The sequence below is a fragment of the Rhododendron vialii genome, chromosome 4a (assembly GCF_030253575.1).
Source record: "Rhododendron vialii isolate Sample 1 chromosome 4a, ASM3025357v1".
In the NCBI taxonomy this organism is placed as follows: Eukaryota; Viridiplantae; Streptophyta; class Magnoliopsida; order Ericales; family Ericaceae; genus Rhododendron; species Rhododendron vialii.
This window is the reverse complement of record NC_080560.1, coordinates 16,235,462-16,244,919: the sequence shown is the minus strand read 5'-3', so window position 1 is coordinate 16,244,919 and position 9,458 is coordinate 16,235,462. Positions and strand designations below refer to the sequence as shown.

Here is a 9,458-nt window from a genome sequence, read left to right as displayed (position 1 = left end):
CAAGATGAGTGTAGTGAAAATGAGAATGTTGAGGTGGATGTGTGGTAAGACTAGACGAGATAGGTTTATAAATGAAACGGTTCGTGAGATGGTAGGTGTAGCACCTATAGAGGAGAAGTTGAGGGAAAATAGGCTAAGGTGGTTTGGACATGTCTACCGTAGACCTGGAGATGCAGTAGTTAAGAGAGCGGATATGATAGCTTTGGGTGGCAACGCTACAGGGAGGGAAAGACCTAAATTGATATTAGATACTATTATGTGCAAAAATATGAGTCTAATGAGTTTGAGTGAATAAATGGCACTTGACAGAGTTCAATAAAAAAAAAAGGATGCATGTAGCCGACCTCAATTGATTGAGACTTAAGGCTCGGTTTGGTTTGGTTTGGAATCCGGAAGGTTGGTCCACATAAATCTCCTAATCAATTTCTCAAAAAAATGTATTCTTAACATCAAGTTGCTAATTTCATTAGATGTTGAGACTCACTCACTAAAGTATTTTTTCCCTTGTGGGAAAACTAAAATAATTTCTCTTCTATTATCAAGAATTAGACTATTCCTTATTGATGCATTTGGTATGAGTTATTTTTTTTTTCTTTTGCAACTTTGCTTGAAAATGATTCCTGATTTCATATATCTGTTATTGCTAGGACAACGAAAGATTAGGGAGGAAGGTCCTTACTGGGTGATTTGTGATTTAAACATGGTACATTAGATAAGTTTATCCGTATGTACTTGTAAGTGACTCAGTTGGTTTTTGTCGTTGTCAATTTGAGTGAATCAACTACTCTATGTAATCCAATTTTTGCTTTTTCTTTTGAATCTTTTCTCAAATTCATTGGTAGTAATTTTAGTTTGTCGACATCTGCATTCGTGAATTCTTAGCTGCATAACATGTTAACAAACGATGATCTCGAAAACAACAAATAAAAGACATGCCAACTGGCAGTGAAGAACATTTGCCTAGAAAATTGATCAAATAGGCAAGCAATTTCTTTGTTTGATTTGGCTAGATTTGAGCTATTCTCACTCATTTTCTTACAGTTTATTGCTATTTTATCTTCTGTTTTAGGTATATAAAGTTGGAGACTCTTTTAGCATTCGCTATCAAGTTTTGGGTGTTCGATGCAGATGACATTTTTGGGCCTGACGCTCGATGACAATCAATAGTGTTGGGAACCACTTGCCTCTCATTTACCAATCCCAGGTACAGAATACGAAACACCATTCTCTAGCAAGAATAGCTTGTGGCTTACTTCAGTTTGATTTCTTTTAATTGATATCAGAGCTTAGCTTTTAGTTGTGGTATTTCTCTTGGAGGTATTGTCTCCAATCTAGAATCAATATTGCTATTGTGTACCAAAGAACAAACTATTGACATGTTTAAGCATCATACTAATTTACGACTAAGAGTTACAGGGCCTAACATAGTAGGGACAACGTGGCCGAACATAGTAGGCTACTTATTCCAGTACCGGTGCCTTTGTTTTGAACAAGGACAACCACAATTAAGAGGCAAAAAGCAATAGCTAGATGGATGACATTTATAATTGTCCGTATTAGGTTGTCGATGAACGGTTTGATTTATTGTCGGTGTGGCAAGCCGGAGTTGCATTTTGAATTCTTTTGATTTCTTTTTTGGTTTATTTTTTTTAGGATATCTGATTGATTTGTGATGAAATAATAAATTTTGTGATGGTTTATATTTAGCCAACCCCAATTGATTGGGATATAAGGTTGAGTTTTTTGATGTTTTTCCCCTTTTTCATTTGTGTTGCATGTTTGGTTTTTTCAATTTGGTGGCTTGCAAGTACCTATTCTTCAATGATCTAACTTCACTGTTGCTGATTTTGGATTTCATAAAAATATGCATTCTACATGTTCAACAAAATGAGAAAGACACACACACAGACACACACGTATGGATAATCCATCTTTACCAAATGGTTTTGTGCAATCAATAGAGCCTTAAATGCCATATTACGGAATGTATTTGCAAAATACTAATTGCTTTTATTTTAATCCTGTTATAATGCCTGTTGTTGGTTTTGTCCATTTCTCTCTCTCTCTCTCGGCAACTTCGAAATGCCATTCAAAATCTACGATTTACTTTCGCTATGCTGCACCTGTTTTCTTAGTGTGATTCGGTAAGCATAACATACAAAATGGAAGAGAAAGGTCTTGTTGTTTCGCCGTGTCTAATACCTTTTTTTTTTTTATCCGCTTCGTGCCTAATACCTTGTTTTGCTGTTTTCTTCACTCTCTCTTCCCAAACTATGGAAGAGAAAGGTCTTCCCTTCACCTGCTCTTTTTTTTTTTCTCAACAAAAGAAGTATTAATCTCTAAAAGATTACAAAAATTAAAAGGACAAGGACACCTAAAAGGAAAAATTACTAACCTAAAGCTACCCGAGACCCAAGCGTTACCAAGAGACCAACAAAACTAGGCCAAGCCCAAACCTCAAAACCTAAACAACACCCTAACTGCCGATTGCACTCAAAACAGCTGCTAACAATGAAAAAGCTTCGTCACCGCTACCGGAACTCGGGGAACAAGCCCCTGTTGCTGACCTGAAGTTGCAAAGAAATCCTTTCGTTGCTAGTCGACCTGTTGACACCACTGTGCATCGCTGAAAACTGTCGTCATGCTGCTGAGACGTGGAAAAGCCACCTGAGAAACCACCATCGACTCCTTGTTCCAGGCAATCTGCCTCCTTGTTTCTCCTTGCTGCCATATCCGCCAAATCCACCGCCCTCAACCACCATCAACCACCTCAGAACCCTATGCCCAAAAAAACCCCCAAACAGCTGCAAGACCCGCTGTCCCCACCAATCCATGCTGCCGCAAAACCACTGCCTACACCAATCCATGCTGCTGCGACCACCACCGCCATGAAATCCAATGATCCACGCCTCCACCTCCACCAGCTCATCACCTGCAAAAACAAACCCTACACCAAAGTGGCTGTTCCACCACTCCAGATCGCCAACCTACCTCGACAGCCACAGCCACCGTAAAACCAGCAACTAACCCAGCCAAACTCTGACCAAAAGCCCAAGCCACCACATCCCACCACCATCAGCAACCACCAAAGCTAAAATCGGCGATGCACGCTCGCCTCTAACCACCAAACCAAACAGAGCACAAGGGAAGGAATGCTGGGAGGAAAAAATGGAGGCCGGAAAAAGATGTGAAAAGCTGCAGCGAAACAGGATCTCCGCCTATCCGTTAGGACCACCCGAAAAACGTCAAGAACGTAAACATGCACCCCCGCCTTCCACCACCGCCGCCGCACCTACCCGTTAGGAAGCCAGTTACTCCAAGAAAGTAAACGGCGGGCGATCGACAAACGGAAGAAGAAACGGAAGCAACGAGGAAAGAGAAACACTGGAGAAATTGCAGAGCAAAAACACAAGGAGAAGGGGGAAAGAGAAGAGGGAGAAAAAGGGGAGCCCGAGGGGAGGAGGGAATGAGCCCCCCCCCCCCGCTGGTGGCCAAACTTAGGGTTTACAGAGAGAAGAGGAACTGAAATGATTTTAGAAAGAGAGAGAGAGACTTGTTTTTGCCTCTTCCCTTCACCTTTTACCATACAAAATGGAAGAAAAAAGTTTTGTTGTTTCGCCGTGCCTAATACCTTGTTTTGCTGTTTTCTCTGCTCTCTCTTCCCAAACTAAACAATGGAAGAGAAAGGTTTTTAATCTTCCCTTCACCTGTTATTGGGGTGCTTTTATTATATTGTGGTGTCTAAGATTAAGTGCATTTTGGTTTGTTAAGTTTAATGCCGAGTATGGAGGGATAAAGAGCACAAGCAGTCAGCCTCTGACTCATGCCAAGTCAGGTAGTCAAGATCAAGCCTAACAAGGATTTGGTCCTTCAAATGCTTTAGCTCTTCCAGGTACTTTGAACTGTTTTTCTCCGAGCTTCGTTGAGTTTGACATGAAAATCATTAGGTTATGAGAGATGGGTTTCTTTCGTTTCTGCATGACATTTTGAAGCACGAAAAAATGCCACTGAATTTATTTTTTTCAATTCCTCGAGCTACAAAACAAGAAAGCATATGGTTAGACTATATTGGTTTACATAGCGTAAACCAATATAACTCATAGAGAAGCTAATCCAAAGATTGGCTCTAACTCTTGAGTAAAACATATAGGAACCGACGAGAAGTGCACAAATCCATACCTTCCTGCACTTTTCTTTGTGTGTCACCCGTTGTTCATCATATCTAATTTGCAAATCCGATATTGCAGCTTGCAGCTTTTCATACTCCGACACAGTTGGATTGTACTACCTAACTTTTGTTGGATGAACCTGTTAAAAGAAAAACCACGAGTACAGAGAATTAAATATATGACTGGTTTAGAAAGATGAATCAATAGATAAACTATAGTTAAAGAAATCGAAAGGTAATTCCAAACAAAATGGACCATATTTAAGAAACACTTGTGCGTATGGTAGTTTAGCTTCTTTTTCCTATAGTTTTGGGGTATTCAATATCTCTCTCTTTCAAAACTCAACTTAACTGCTTCTTTTTGGAGTATCCTATTCGATCTCTTCATTACTGTATTTCATATGAGGACAGCCTCAACTAAGAGGTCCCGATACACATGCTGCCTATCCTTCCAACCACATTCAAGAAACAATTGTGCATATGGTAGTTTAGCTTCTTTTTCCAGCAGTTGCAGGGTCTTCAAAATTTCTCTCTCTTTTAAAACTCAACTTAGCTTCTTTTTCTTCTTGGAGTATCCTATTCGTTCTCTTCATTACTGTTTTTCATGTCAGGACACGCTCCACTAAGAGGTCCCGATACATATGCTGCCTATCCGTCCAACTTCAGCTTGTAAAATGCTTGCTATTAGCTTTCAAAGCCAATCTTTGAATTAGCTTCTCTATGTGCTGTTATTCTGGATGTTTAGTTTGGTCCATAGGAAATAATCTGCTTGGTTGTCATATATAGTTTCTGCTATGCCCAAATCTAGAACTTCTATTGACCCAAAGTAATTTGAGATATATTCCATTAAAAACATGCCCAGTACGTAAACTGAACGTACTCGATAGCAGAAGAAGGTTCGTCATTTTGCTCGTATAGTGCAACAAGACCTTCAATTACATAAACCAAACACATAAGATAGTTAAAGAAATTCAGAAAAGCAAAATTGCTAAACTTGAAGAGGGAAAAAAATTAATAAGCGACTGTGTTATAAGTTGAATTTCCAATATTTATGTTGACTGTATTTAATGTATTGAATGCAATTAGGAAGATACTCAACTAGGTAGAATCAATTAGGGATTTGATACTCAATTAGGTAGAATCAATTAGGGATTTGATTTGATTTTATTCTCTTTTCTTATTTTACCTTGTATCCAGTCTATATATTGTACCTCATTGTGAGAAGAATAAGATATATCAATCGAGTATTTCGACATGGTATCAGAGCGGGTTCCAAGAACCTGAATTCTCCTTTCTCTTCTTTTCTTGGTCTCTCGACCAAATATCGTCTTTATCCTTTTTATTTTTTTTCCAGAGCCAGGGAGCATGTCTTTATTTTCTCTCGAACGATCTTTGTTTTTCAGATTCTCAGACCAATCTGAGAAACCCAACTTTGCCGACCCTTTTTCGGCCCTCTCTGACCACTCGCCGGCCCTCCTCTGCATCGCCGACCATTGGCGACGTCATTCCAGTCATCTTCAATGATCCTCGCTCTCCGACGAAGTACTCTCGGTCCTTAGCAACACTGAGACTGCCTTCTCCGACCTTCTACAGACTCCGTCGCCCACTCAGTCGGACTCCGGCAACCTCGCCTAAACCATATCAACTCCAGGTATCTCTGTTGCATCTCCAACGACCACTAGATCTGGTAATCTTTTTTTTCAGGGCTTGATATCAACTGGGCAGTGCTCAAGATCTCTGATAATATTTGGTTTATTCCTATTTTTTGGTTTTCTCTCGTATTATGGGTGATAAGGATAAACAAACCGAAACATCAGGCTCTAAGGACACTGTTAGAGATCCATTTCATCGTCGTTCTCTCACCTCATTTAAATTAAATGGGGCCAATTATTTGCCATGGTCACGTACTATGACTGTTTTTTTGCGAGCAAGTGGTGAGACTTCCTATATCACTGATGCCCTGTCTGAAGATTATGTTTGGATTTAAAACGATTCATATATTATGACTTTGCTTTGGAATAGTCTTGAACTTGATATTTTTAATAATGTTGCATGCCTTGACACATCCAAAGAAGTATGGGATACTTTACATGAGTTATATTCATTTGAACATAATCTCTCTCGCATTTATCAGATTTATCAGAATATTTTCTTTTTCCAACAAGGAGATCGATTGGTTGATGGGTACTTTTCCACCTTAAAAGGGATGTGGGATGAGTTAAATGTCTATCAACCTTTAACCACAGATTAAAGGTTCAACAGATGTACATAGATGAATTTCGAGTTACCAAATTCTTGTCTGGGCTGAATTCAGAACTTGCTCTTCTCAGTTCCCAAATTCTTTCTAGCAAGGAAGTTCCTACCGTTGATGAGTCTTTTGCTCATGTTTGAAGGGTTGCTCCTCAGTCTTCGGTTTTAGAGCATCCAACTCCATCTGCCCTAGCTGCTCCTGCTACTGGTCCTATTCCATCTTTTGGGAATTTTAGCCACTCTAATCCCCCCACAGTTGTAGTAGTTCTTATGAACGTGGTGGTCGACGTGGCGGCCGTGGTGGTCGTGGCACCAAAAAGTGTACACATTGCAATGCAACCAATCATACTGTTGAGTTATGTTGGAAGCTTCATGGCAAGCCGGCTTGGGCTAATCAGGCTACATTTGAGGGGGAGCCGTCTGGGCTGACTCTTTCGGATCAGATTACTATCTCTAGGTCTGAGTATGATTCCATGTTTCACAAGGTTCATGCATCTTTGACTTCCATTGCGACTCATGTCTCATCAGGTAATACTTACCTTCACTCATCTTCTCGTATTGGCAGTGCTCCATGGATTCTCAATTATGGTGCATCTGATCATATGACAGGTGATTTGTCTCTTCTTATTGATGTCGTTACACCTTCCATTCCTTCTTATGTTACTATTGCGAATGGTACTAAATTTCGTGTACATGGCATTGGTACTTATCGTGCTTTTGGCCTTATTTTTACTTCTGTCTTATACTTACCACAATTTCCTTTTAATCCACTTTCCATTCATAAACTTTCCCAAACTCACAATTGTTTTGTACTCTTCTATCCCACTCATTGTAAATTTCAGGATCTCAAGACGCAGAGGATGATTGGTGGGGGGTATGAGAAGAAGAATGGTCTGTACTACCTTCAGCCATCCAATCCTTCCAAGTTATCTGCCTTCCACTCTACTACCACACCTTACCAGTGGCACTGTCGTTTTGCATACCCATCTTCTGCCAATCTTTGCAAGATAGTCCCTGATTTATCTAATTTTTCTCCTTTTAATTGTGACACCTGTGAACTCAGTAAACATCGTAGGGTTTCTTTTCCTTTACGAGTTGAGTCACCTAGTTTAGAACTGTTTGCTTTAGTTCATTCGGATATTTGGGGACCATCTTGTACCACGAGTTTATGTGGTGCTCGCTATTTTATTACGTTTATTGATGATTTTTCTCGTTTAACTTGGGTATATCTTCTCAAAGATCGGTCTAAATTATTTTCTATGTTTTCTAATTTTTATGCTGAAATTGTCACTCAATTTAATGTCAAATTACGTATTTTGCAGACTGATAATGCCCAAGAATATATTTCTCATCAATTTACTCATTTTATTGAAACTGATGACATTATTCATCAAACTGCTTGTGTAACCACCCCTCAACAAAATGGGGTTGCTGAGCGAAAATATGGACCGATTTTAGCAGTTGCCCAAGCTCTTAGGCTTCACATGTATGTTCTAAAATATTTTTGGGGGTATGCAATTCTTACAGCTAATTATCTTATAAATAGAACGCCATCTCGGGCTTTGAACGGCAAAACTCTTTACTAGGTTTTCTTTCCTGACAAGGATCTTTTTTTCTTCCCCCATAACTTTTTGGTTGTGTTTCATTCGTACATAATTTCTCTCCATGTCGTGATAAGCTTGATCCTCGTGCTTATAAATGTATATTTCTTGGTTACTCTCGGTGTTACGGCTTAGCATTTTTATTTATTTAATTAATTATATTGGCCGTTTATTAATTGGAGTTGTGGTTGGGTCCCAAGTAATTATTTTGTGCGCGCTATGGATATTGTTAACACGATTGTAATATTTGGGTATGAGATTGATTTTTGGGTAAAATAGTGGTACCGAATGGTAATTTTATAAATTGTGTTACATACTATCTAATTCTAATTAACTATTTAGCTATAATGTAGGGAGTAGTGGGTAGTTTTACAAAGTTAGAAGATATTTTCACAGTGTAGGGTTTTATTTAGGCAGAGCAATTGAGATAAATGGTTGAGAGAACTTAGTGCGGACAAGAGAGAAGCTGTAGTCTAGGTTTCAGCAGATTGGTGATCATTGGGGTAAGCGATTCTTGTTCCCCTCAATATTCTCACTTCTCTTTTATTTCCATGCTGAGAGGTTAGATGGGTTTTGTAAAAGTTAATTTACTGCCACCGATTGATTTGTTTTATTGTTGATGAAATATGGAGTAGTGGAGGAGCTTGTGTGATGTGAATGATGACTTTGGTGTGAGTGGTTGACAAAGAGAGAACTTAGTGCGGACAAGAGAGAAGCCGTAGTCTAGGTTTCAGCAGATTGGTGATCATTGGGGTAAGCGATTCTTGTTCCCTTCAATATTCTCGCTTCTCTTTTATTTTCTTGTCGAGAGGTTAGATGGGTTTTGTAAAAGTTAATTTACTGCCACCGATTGATTTGCTTTCTTTTTGATGAAATATGGAGTAGTGGTGGAGTTTGTGTGATGTGAATGATGACTTTGGCGTGAGTGGTTGACAAAGAGAGAAGAGAGCACGAGACAAGAGGGTATGTGTTGTGGTGAGATGTGCAAATTTGATTTCTAGTGTAATTGGAATCCAGTAATTAATATTCTAGTTAGGGTTATATGTGTTGAATGCCTTGAATAAGAACTAGAGGTTTTGACACATTGGAAGTGGTTTATGTATGTGGGTCAGATTGTTTGGAGGTCTCGGAGATTGGTGTTTAGGTTTTGTAGTTGACTGGAAAGTTGAGTTGTTTTAGTTTTAAGGTTTTAGTTAATTATTTTTAGGGTAGTCTTAAATTAGTCTAGGTAGAATTATATTTGGAATTGTTGGTGATTGTATACAATTCTTTTTGTTCATGTTAGCATCTTTTTACGTACTCGAGTTGCATTACTTTTGGATCCAGGTGAGTAGTTAAGTATGTTACGTATTTTCAAAAGTTCCCTGTATCCTTTAAAAGTATTTCCTTCAGAAATTTATAAGAATGTTATTCGGAGACCTGTTTATAAGTTGTTCTAT

At 38.9% G+C, this 9,458-nt stretch overlaps 1 long non-coding RNA gene and 1 pseudogene across 1 annotated transcript; one reads left to right on the top strand and one right to left on the bottom strand.

Annotated features, from left to right (window-relative positions):
• Nucleotides 1-1,181: 1,181 nt before the first annotated feature.
• LOC131321813 (uncharacterized) lies at nt 1,182-5,189 on the top strand. Its single transcript, XR_009198636.1, has 3 exons — nt 1,182-1,204; nt 3,772-3,947; nt 4,361-5,189. It is a non-coding gene; the product is annotated as an uncharacterized LOC131321813 (long non-coding RNA).
• Nucleotides 3,947-5,212, bottom strand: LOC131321812 (uncharacterized; annotated as a pseudogene).
• Between the last annotated feature and the right edge of the window lie 4,246 nt (nt 5,213-9,458).